Source organism: Nerophis lumbriciformis, linkage group LG24 (assembly GCF_033978685.3).
Source record: "Nerophis lumbriciformis linkage group LG24, RoL_Nlum_v2.1, whole genome shotgun sequence".
NCBI classification, from domain to species: domain Eukaryota; kingdom Metazoa; phylum Chordata; class Actinopteri; order Syngnathiformes; family Syngnathidae; genus Nerophis; species Nerophis lumbriciformis.
In genome coordinates, this window is record NC_084571.2 from 32,242,501 (window position 1) to 32,253,833 (window position 11,333).

At 40.3% G+C, this 11,333-nt stretch overlaps 1 protein-coding gene across 3 annotated transcripts in view; it reads right to left on the reverse strand.

Moving 5' to 3' along the window:
- Nucleotides 1-11,130, reverse strand: part of baiap3 (BAI1 associated protein 3) — a 125,711-nt gene extending 114,581 nt beyond the window's left edge. For 2 of the 3 annotated variants that reach the window (XM_072916005.1, XM_061981991.2), the window contains exon 1: nucleotides 10,888-11,130. The gene's annotated coding sequence lies outside the window, so the exon portion shown is untranslated. The remainder of the gene's footprint in view (nucleotides 1-10,887) is intronic. The other variant, XM_061981992.2, reaches the window with a different exon arrangement.
- Nucleotides 11,131-11,333: the final 203 nt, after the last annotated feature.

Genomic DNA, 11,333 nt, shown 5'->3' on the forward strand with positions numbered 1-11,333 from the left:
GCACAGTAGAGTTTTAACTTGCACTTACAGATGTAGCGACAAACTGTAGTTAATTACAGTGGTTTAAAAAAAACCCGACCTAGATTGTATACCCGTTTTAAACACACATCAAAGCCGGCAGCGTTTCTGGGTGTTGTTGATAAATGGCTTTGGACTTTGCACAGTAGAGTTTTAACTTGCACTTACAGATGTAGCGACGAACCGTAGTTACTGACAGTGGTTATCTGAAGTGTTCCTGAGCCCATGTGGTGATGTCCTTTACACGCCGATGTCGCTTTTTGATGCAGTACCGCCTGAGTGATTGAAAGTCACGGGCATTCAATGTTATGTGCAGTGATTTCTCCAAATTCTCTTAACCTTTTGATGATATTACAGACCTTAGATGGTGAAATCCCTAAATTCCTTGCAATAGCTCATTGAGAAATGTTGTTCTTAAACGCATTTGTTCACAAAGTGGTCGCCCCGTCCTTGCTTGTGAATGACTGAGCATTTTATGGAAGCTGCTTTTATTAAAGTTAAAGTACCAATGATTATCACACACACTAGGTGTGGCGAAATTATTCTCTGCATTTGACCCATCACCCTTGATCACCACCTGGGAGGTGAGGGGAGCAGTGGGCAGCAGCGGTGGCCGCGCCCGGGAATAATTTTTGGTGATTTTATACCCAATCATGCCACCCACCTGTTCCCAATTTGCCCGTTCACCTGTGGGATGTTCCAAATAAGTGTTAGATGAGCATTTCTCAACTTTCCCTTTATTTTTTTGCCACTTGTGCCAGCTTTTTTTGAAACATGTTAGAATAATTGTTTCTAAATCATCACAAAAACGTTGTGTTACATTGAGGGCCCGGTGAGAAGCAAAAGCTGTCTTTGAAACCTACCAAGAGTAAGGCTCGTAAAACTCCACTGTGTCAGGGGGAACATGAAGGGTTTTCTGTTTTCTCTCATGTATGGTCATCAACAGAAAGATATTGTTCTAACCCAAGGACTTCAAAGCGGAGAGATGGCAGGATCTGCCCAATTTCCAGACAACCTTTTTTGAACTATTTTATGGACCCCTTTTTGAACTATTTTACGAACTCTTTTTGAACTCGTTTACGACCTTTTCTGTGAAGTGCTTACAACCACTTCTTTTGAACTGTTCGGTAGCCAAAGGCAACGCTGTTTAGGACCCACTTCCCTCTGGAAGCAGCTGTGGTCATGCGGAGAAAGTCAAATAAAGAAGGAGGAGTACAATCATTCGCCAGAGCGTACTGAGATACTGTCCAAGGGTACAGTGTACAGGCGACTCTCCTCAATATTGAGTCCAAATTGAATTCTGTCTCTGTTTGATTCTTTGCTTCTTGTCTTGTTTAATAGATGTCATCAGTGTTTGAACCTGACACATGTTGCAGGCATCAAATTCCAAATGAGCTAATATTTGCAAAAAATAAAGTTTTCCAAATCGAACGTTAAGTATCTTGTATTTGCAGTCTATTCAATTGAATATAGGTTGAGAATAATTTGCAAATCCTTGTATTCTGTTTTTATTTACCATTTACACAACGTGCCAACTTCACTGGTTTTGGGGTTTTGTATTTTTACCGATCACAACCTATGTTAAAAGTATGTAGTACGTTGGAGCCAAGTCCTACAAAATACCGAGTCCTCCAGTGCATCAATGGGCATGTTCCCATTCATACAGAACACAGGAACACCAACACCACAATCATTCATCATTGCGTGAAGAAAGCTGTGACAATGTGCTTTTGTCTATTCTTCCACCATTGTCCTCTTTTGTTGAATCAATTGGCGCCTTAAAATGTGTCACCATGCTATTTACACATTCATAACGCAGCCGTCATCATCCTGCCTACACTGGGAACACAATGCATAACATTCCAAACTGTCCCGAGGTGAGCCGAACTGGACTAGACTGTCGTGATTCATGGCTACTTTTGGACGTCGGGGTAGAAAATCAACATCCGGAAGTTTTAGACGTCTCAAATTCCCGACCACGACTGTAAGCTACAACACAAAACTGTTGCTAAGCTATCTGGGTCAGGCTCTGCCTTTGTATACACATTTTACACGAACGTTTTAGGGCAAATAAACCACACCGCAAACTACTACTAGTCTGTACCTCTACTTTATTACTTTATTCATGGGCATTGATCGGTTTATCATTCTTTAACTAGCCAAAATTGCTTTGAAGTATATATATTATATATATTAGGGGTGTAACGGTACGTGTATTTGAATTGAACCGTTTTGGTACGGGGGTTTTAGTTCGGTTCGGAGGTGTACCGAACGAGTTTCCACACGAACATATTAAGTAGCCGCCTCCACTTCCTTCTGCTTCTGTCTCTGTCAGTCCTCTACACAGCACCCAGCATTGTCCCACCCACACAACCATCTGATTAGTTACAAACAGAGCGGTAACAGCCAATCAGCAGTGCGTATTCAGAGCGGTAACAGCCAATCAGCAGTGCGTATTCAGAGCGCATGTAGTCAGTGCTTAGCGTTTAGCAGGTAATCATCAGGCAGCAGACTCTCCCCAAATTTTAATAAACACCTCCCAGTCAACTACTAGTAACATCACTATGAGCCCGTTGACCTTCTAGAAACATAAACGGCAGCTCAGCTCGCTCGCAGTCCTGGCTTGAGGTGAAGGCTAATTCGCTTTTAGCGTAAGGTTAGCAAATTTTGCGGTGTGTGTGTGCGTGTGTATGTGTGTGTGTGTTACGGACAGCAAAGCCCTGTCTGTCGGTTATTTCACTTTACCTTTTTCTGTGTTGATTGAGCTGTGTTGAAGCAGCAAAAAAGGACATTATGTTAAATGAAGAGTTTCTGTCTCTGATAGTTGATATAATAATGTAAGTGCATCATAAAGCCTACATGAAGTCCATGGTGTTCAGGGATGAATAGTCTCTCCTATTGTTATTATGCCATTTTTTCAGCTATAGTTACATTAATCATTAGAAATGCAGCAGCCTAGTTTTGAATGCCAGGGTCCCTGCTATCACATGTTGATAAAAATATAACATTTACATAATAAAAATCAACTACAGGCTTCACGAATGCTGTAATAAATTAAGACTTGAAACTGTTTAATGTTGCACTTTTTATATGAAGAAGAAAAGTTTTGTCATTTTATTTAATCTGAGCAACAACTTGAGGCAGTTTAATGTCGATTAACGTGGACAGAATTATTATAGTGTTCCCAATGTTAAAAGGATAAAGCCATTGTTCACAAATTTGGTAAATAAATAACCAAAAAATGTATATTTTGTTGTTTTCTTACTGTACCGAAAATGAACCGAACCGTGACCTCTAAACCGAGGTATGTACCGAACCGAAATTTTTGTGTACAAACATTTTGCTGTTTGGCCACAATACCCAGCAATATGCTTGAAGGAGAAAAGGAGAGGCCTTCGATCCCAGGAACACCATGCCCACCGTCAAGCATGGTGGTGGTAGTATCATGCTCTGGGCCTGTTTTGCTGCCAATAGAAACTGGTGCTTTAAATGGGACAATGAAAAAGGAGGCTGTCATACTGACAGCCATCAGACCGTCAGGACAATGACCCCAAACACATGTCAAAAGTGGTAAAGGAATGGCTAAATCAGGTTAGAATGAAGGTTTTAGAATGGCCTTCCCAAAGTCCTGACTTAGCCGTGTGGACAATGCTGAAGAAACAAGTCCATGTCAGAAAACCAACAAATTTAGCTGAACTGCACCAATTTTGTCAAGAGGAGTGGTCAAAAATCCAAGCAGAAGCTTGTGGATGGCTACCAAAAGCGCCTTATTGCAGTGAAACTTGCCAAGGGACATGTAAGCAAATATTAACATTGCTGTATGTATACTTTTGACCCAGCACATTTGCTCACATTTTCAGTAGACCCATAATAAATTCATAAAAGAACCAAACTTCATGAATGTTTTATGTGACCAACAAGTATGTGCTCCTATCACTCTATCACAAAAAAATAAGAGTTGTAGAAATGATTGGAAACTCAAGACAGCCATGACATTATGTTCTTTACAAGTGTATGTAAATGTGGAGGGAGGTGTGGCCAGAGCGCTTGCAGGAGCAAAGGTCACCGCCGCTGTCTATGGTGCTAAAAAAGCAGTCCAAGAGAAGAAACAAACAATTTGCAGTCATGTTATTGTTATGATGGAATGTACATTCAACAACAGCTATTGCTAACTATCCAAATCGCTATTATTAGCTAACAACACCCAAAGCTATAGTGCGTGCATGTGTTACGTACGTACGTAGTTACGTCACTACGTCCTGGAAGCCAGAAAAGGGCGGAATATACTGTGTACAATACATTGGAAAGTTAGCGCCCTATAGACATCTGTGTAAATGTTGCCAACAGCCCCTTTAAAACGTTCATAGCAAATTTATCAAATTCACAAGCTGATCCAATGTTATTGAAAAAATAATCCTCAGAACGTTGCAACTTTTTGAAAAAACTGCCACGTACGAACCAGTCTGCCCCACAACAAGAGGATATGGAAATAAGGACTGAATAAAAATGGCAGACTCGCGCAAAGCTCGTCAGGTAAACCTCTACCATAAATGGAGATTGGCACCCATCTGTTCCCAGGTCAGGAAAAAACAGATAGACTATTTCATCCCTACAAGCCTGTTTCGCAGGTTTCCCTGCTCTCCAGGAAAGTTTTCCCTTGCAGAGCAGGGAAACCTGCGAAACAGGCTTGTAGGGATTAAAATAGCCACTGTGTGTGTTTTTTTCCTGACCTAACGTACATATATTTATTTATATATTATTTATACACACCGGCCCACAGGCACATTTTTTCTCTCTCAATGTGGTCCCCGAGTCAAAATAATTGCCCAGGTCTGCTATAAGGTAACGTTTGTTGGGAAATCTCCTTAGCAGGGAAACCCGCAAAACAGGCTTGTCGGGATGAAATAGCTTTTGTGTGTTTTTTCCTGACCTAACGTACATATATTTATTTATATATTATTTATACACACTGGCCCCTAGGCACATTTTTTTCTCTCAATGTGGCCCCCGAGTCAAAATACTTGCCCAGGTCTGCTATAAGGTAACGTTTGTTAGGAAATCTCTTTCTAACGAACCAAAAAAATGACCTATTTCATCCCTACAAGCCTGTTTCGCGGGTTTCCCTGCTCTTCTGGAAAGTGTGCCCTTGTAGAGCAGGGAAACCTGCGAAACAGGCTTGGAGGGATGAAATAGCCCCTGTGTGTTTTTTTCCTGACCTAACGTACATATATTTATTCATATATTATTTATACACACCGGCTCCCAGGCACATTTTTTTCTCTCAATGTGGCCCCCCCCCCCTGAGTCAAAATACTTGCCCAGGTCTGCTATAGGGTAACGTTTGTCAGGAAATCTCCCCAGCAGGGAAACCCGCGAAACAGGCTTGTCTGGATGAAATAGCCTCTGTGTGTTTTTTCCTGACCTAACGTACATATATTTATTCATATATTATTTATACACACCGGCCCCTAGACACATTTTTTTTTCTCAATGTGGCCCCCGAGTCAAAATACTTGCCCAGGCTTGCTATAAGGTAACGTTTGTTGGGGAATCTCTTTCCAACGAACCAAAAAAATGGCCTATTTAATCCCAACAAGCCTGCAAAACAGGCGTGTCGGGATGAAATAGCGTATGTGTGTTTTTTCCTGACCTAACGTACATATACACACCGGCCACCATGCACATTTTTTTCTCTCATTGTGGCCCCCCGAGTCAAAATACTTGCCCAGGCCTGCTATAAGGTGAAGTTTGTTGAGAAATCTCCCTCGCAGGGAAACCCGCGAAACAGGCTTGTCGGGATTAAATAGCGTTTGTGTGTTTTTTCCTGACCTAACGTACATATATTTTTTTATATATTATTTATTTATTAGTTACTGTGGTTTATCCGTTATACAGTGCTCAATATCAGGGTAGAGCGCAATATATGTTCGGTCAGGAAAAAACAGATAGGCTATTTCATCTCTGTTTTGCGGGGGAAACCTGCAAAACAGGCTTGTCGGGATGAAATAGCCTCTGTGTGTTTTTTTCCTGACCTGAAGTACATATATTTATTCATATATTATTTATACACACCGGCCCCCAGGTAAATTTTTTTCTCTTAATGTGGTCCCCGAGTCAAAATACTTGCCCAGGCCTGCTATAGGGTAACATTTGTTGGGAAATCTCTTTCCTGTGAAACAGGCTTGTAGGGATGAAATAGCCCCTGTGTGTTTTTTTCCTGACCTAACGTACATATATTATTTATATATTATTTATACACAAAATAATGTGCCTGGGAGCCGGTCAGGCACATTTTTTTCTCTCAATGTGGCCCCCCCCGAGTCAAAATACTTGCCCAGGCCTGCTATAAGGTAACGTTTGTTGGGAAATGTCCCTAGCAGGGAAACCCGCGAAACAGGCTTGTCGGGATGAAATAGCCTTTGTGTGTTTTTTCCTGACCTAACGTACATATATTTATTTATATATTATTTATTTATTAGTTACTGTGGTTTATCCGTTATACAGTGCTCAATATCGGGGTAGAGCGGAATATACGTTCGGTCAGGAAAGCTGCAAAACAGGCTTGTCGGGATGAAATAGCCTCTATGTGTTTTTTTCCTGACCTAACTTACATATATTTATTTATATATTATTTATACACACCGGCCCCCAGGCACATTTTTTTCTCTTAATGTGGTCCCCCAGTCAAAATAATTTGCTGCTATTAGGTAACGTTTGTTGGGAAATGACTTGAATATTCCTCAGAAAGGGAGACTGAGATCGATGCGGCATAAGTGGATCAAACTGACAGCTCTGGCGACAAAATCTTTCACACGGACAGACGCCAAAGTTTGCACCTGTGGATAACACGGTTAATCTGCAACCCACTGGGCCAAGACCTGAGGGGAGGGAAATCCAGTCAGTCTATTCCCAAAAGCTCCCCTCAGGGCCGTGTCGTCAAGGCACATGACAGCTCGGCCATTGATCGGCGCAGAAAATCCTTTGGAAGCGTGAGCCACAGCCTCCCTCGTAGTTGAGCTCGGCGACTAAAACGGGGCTGAGTGGGAAGCAAAACACTATCAACACACTATAAATAACTCGGATGCACCATCAAAGCCGGGCCGGTGATTAATTCACAACTAATTGGCGTGCAGAGATGAGTCTAAAGCGGCGCCGCCACCTTCGCCACGCTGCTTTTTTCTGAGGAACGACGAGAAAGTTGCACGAGGAGGAGGATATTTTTAGGCACGGGGAGATCTCAGACGTGTGCACATATGTTGCAAAACCACCAGCATCCTCTGCTCGTGCAGCCGGTACCACGCTTGTAACCTCAATTCCTGAAAATACCACAAACAGTGTCTTATTGATGTAAACGAAAAAATACAAAAATGGATAAGAAACGTCACCAATTTTCCACAGGCAACTTGTTGATCCCCAGCAAGAACATCCAGAAGCTGCAATGCATACATAATAGTGCTGCTAGGATCCTGATGAGAGTGTGGAAATATGACCATCTCCCTGACCACCTGAGGGCACCACAGACTGTGGATGCTTTTAAAAAAAAGGCTTAAAAACCCTTCTTTTTTTTAAAAAGCCCTTTTTTTTTTTTTTAGATATATGCATACCAGTTCTAGCTATTAGGCTGTTCTAGTTTTTATTTTTATTTATTTTTATTATCTTTTTTTTTTTTTTAATACACTTTATTGAGGTTGTTTACTCAATGTAATGTGCTTTTTACAAATAAAATATATTATTATTATCCTTATTATTATCATGAGCACCCACGGACAATGCCGAGCACCCACGTGGGATTGATGGCAACTTTCAATCTTTAAAATAATTTTTGGAAAAATCAATCTTGTTGTTCATTTTGTAACGAGTTTAGTCCGATTTACGTCATAAAAAAAGTCATAAATCATTTAGTCTATAATTAACCAAGTCTAACTAAGATTTAATTGTGCCGGATAATGAACTACTAACACAGACATTTAGACTTTGAACACACTGCACACGAGCGAATGAAGAGCATACTTACTCAACAGCCATACATGTCACTCTAAGGGTGGCAGTATGAACAACACCAACACTGTCATAAACCTGTGCCATATAGTGAAACCAAACTAAACAACAACGGCAAACACATTTTTGGAAGAATATTTGCACCGCAACACAACATAAACACCACAGAACAAATTCCCTGCAGCACCAACTCTTCCCGGGACGCTACAATATAAACAAACGCCATGGGTGCATCTACACCTAACATCCACTGTAATGATACCACGTACAATAGCGTATCTAGTCGATACTACTATGATTACATCGATTTTTTATTTATTTATGTTTATCAACTCAGGAAATATGTCACTCTAAGGGTGGCAGTATGAACAATGCCAACACTGTCATAAACCTGTGCTATATAGTGAAACCACACCAAACAACAACGAAAAACCCATTTTTGGAAGAATATTTGCAGCGCAACATAACATAAACACTACAGAACAAATTCCCAGAATTCCCTGCAGCACCAACTCTTCCGGGAAGCTACAATATAAACAAATGCCATGGGTGGACCTACACCTAATATCTACTGTAATGGTATCACGTACAATAGCGTATCTAGTCGATACTACTATGATTACATCAATTTTTTTTTATTTATGTTTATCAACTCAGGAAATATGTCATTCTAAAGGTGACAGTATGAACAATGCCAACACTGTCATAAACCTGTGCTATATAGTGAAACCAGACTAAACAACAATAACACATTTTTGGAAGAATATTTGCAGCGCAACACAACATAAACACCACAGAACAAATTCCCTGCAGCACCAACTCTTCCCGGGACGCTACAATATAAACAACGCCATGGGTGGACCTACACCTAACATCCACTGTAATGATACCACGTACAATAGCGTATCTAGTCGATACTACTATGATTACATCGATTTTTAATTTATTTTTGTTTATCAACTCAGGAAATATGTCACTCTATGGGTGGCAGTATGAACAATGCCAACACTGTCATAAACCTGTGCTATATAGTGAAACCACACTAAACAACAATAACACATTTTTGGAAGAATATTTGCACCGCAACACAACATAAACAATACAGAACAATTTCCCAGAATTCCCTGCAGCACCAACTCTTCCGGGAAGCTACAATATAAACAAACGCCATGGGTGGACCTACACCTAACATCTACTGTAATGGTATCACGTACAATAGCGTATCTAGTCGATACTACTATGATTACATCAATTTTTTTTAATTTATGTTTATCAACTCAGGAAATATGTCACTCTACGGGTGGCAGTATGAACAATGCCAACACTGTCAAAAACCTGTGCTATATAGTGAAACCACACTAAACAATAACACATTTTTGGAAGAATATTTGCACCGCAACACAACATAAACGCTACAGAACGAATTCCCAGAATTCCCTGCAGCACCAACTCTTCCGGGAAGCTACAATATAAACACACGCCATGGGTGGACCTACACCTAACATCCACTGTAATGATACCATGTACAATAGCGCATCTTGTCGAAACTACTATGATTACATCGATTTTTTATTATTTATGTTTATCAACTCAGGAAATATGTCACTCTAAGGGTGGCAATATGAACAATGCCAACACTGTCATAAACATGTGCTATATTGTGAAACCACACCAAACAACAACGAAAAACACATTTTTGGAAGAATATTAGCAGCGCAACATAACATAAATACTACAGAACAAATTCCCAGAATTCCCTGCAGCACCAACTCTTCCGGGAAGCTACAATATAAACAAACCATGGGTGGACCTACACCTAACATCCACTGTAATGATACCACGTACAATAGCGCATCTAGTCGATACTACTATGATTATATCGATTTTTATTTATGTATGATTATCAACTCAGTAAATACGTCCCTGGACACATGAGGACTTTGAATATGACCAATGTATGATCCTGTAACTACTTGGTATCGGATTGGTACCCAAATGTGTGGTATCATCCAAAAGGAAGTATCAAACAACAGAAGAATAAGTGATTATTACATTTGACCAGAAATGTAGATAGAACATGTTGAAAGAGAAAATAAGCAGATATTAACAGTAAATTAACAAGTAGATTAATAATTCATTTTCTACCACTTGTCCTTAATGATTTTGACAAAATACTAAAATGGAAAATGACACAATATGTTACTGCATATGTCAGCAGCTAAATTAGGAGCCTTTGTTTATTTACTTACTACTAAAAGACAAGTTGTCTAGTATGTTCACTATTTTATTTAAGGACAAAATTGCAGTAAGAAATATATGCTTAATGTACCCTAAGATTTTTTTGTTAAAATAAAGCCAATAATGCCATTTTTTGTGGTCCACTTTATTTAGAAAAGTACCGAAATACCTTACCAAAATATTGGTATGGGGACGACACTAATACACACACACCGAGCACCCACTGGCAAAAAATGTACATCTGCGCTTATGATCACCTGTGCATGTGGGTCAACATTTCCCGCAGAACATTTACGGTATTAACAAAACACTAAATCCCATCCAATCACGCACAAACACACCTGACATGTATGACAATGTGAAATAAACATCAGTTTCCAATAACAGAGGTGATGAACTTATGAGTCATTTTGGCAGATGATGTGTTTTCATGCATGATATCCCAAAAGGGACAAGCGGTAGAAAACAATTATGGATGAATGGACATCCTTTGAACTTTATCCGCCAATTTAAGATGCGGCATCAACAGGTGGCAGTAATCAAAGTGATATCACGCAGTGCAATCCACTTCCACGCAAAACACTAACAACTTGCATTGTTTTGACGTATTGCAGTGAAAGCATCTCGGCTTACCTCACCTGTGTCCTCTCCCGGCAGTTGTCCGCTAGTCAAAAAAGGCTCAGAGTTCTTGGGTTTTTTTTTTTTTTAGGTGGGGGGCTCCGTGTCAGCACGACGACAGAGGCTTCGAGTGAGCGATCAACTTGCAGGGAAAGAATTGAAGGGTTTTTTTTTGGGTTCCTGCAACAGACGAGAGAGAAAAGCTCATTTTGTGTGTGGAGACGCGTAGAAAAGCGCTTGGCCGAGCACACGTTTGCCACAGATGAGCTGCCAAATATGGGCATAGGAAGCGGAGGGGTAGTTCAAGGTCCGCGGAGAGTGTGGGCAATATCCAAGACCTCGATGTAGGTTTATAGGAATGGATCATCTAGTTTTAAAATTGACATATTGGGTTGTTAATAGAGATGTCCGATAAAATCGGCATGCCGATATTATCGGCCGATAAATTCTTTAAGAAAATT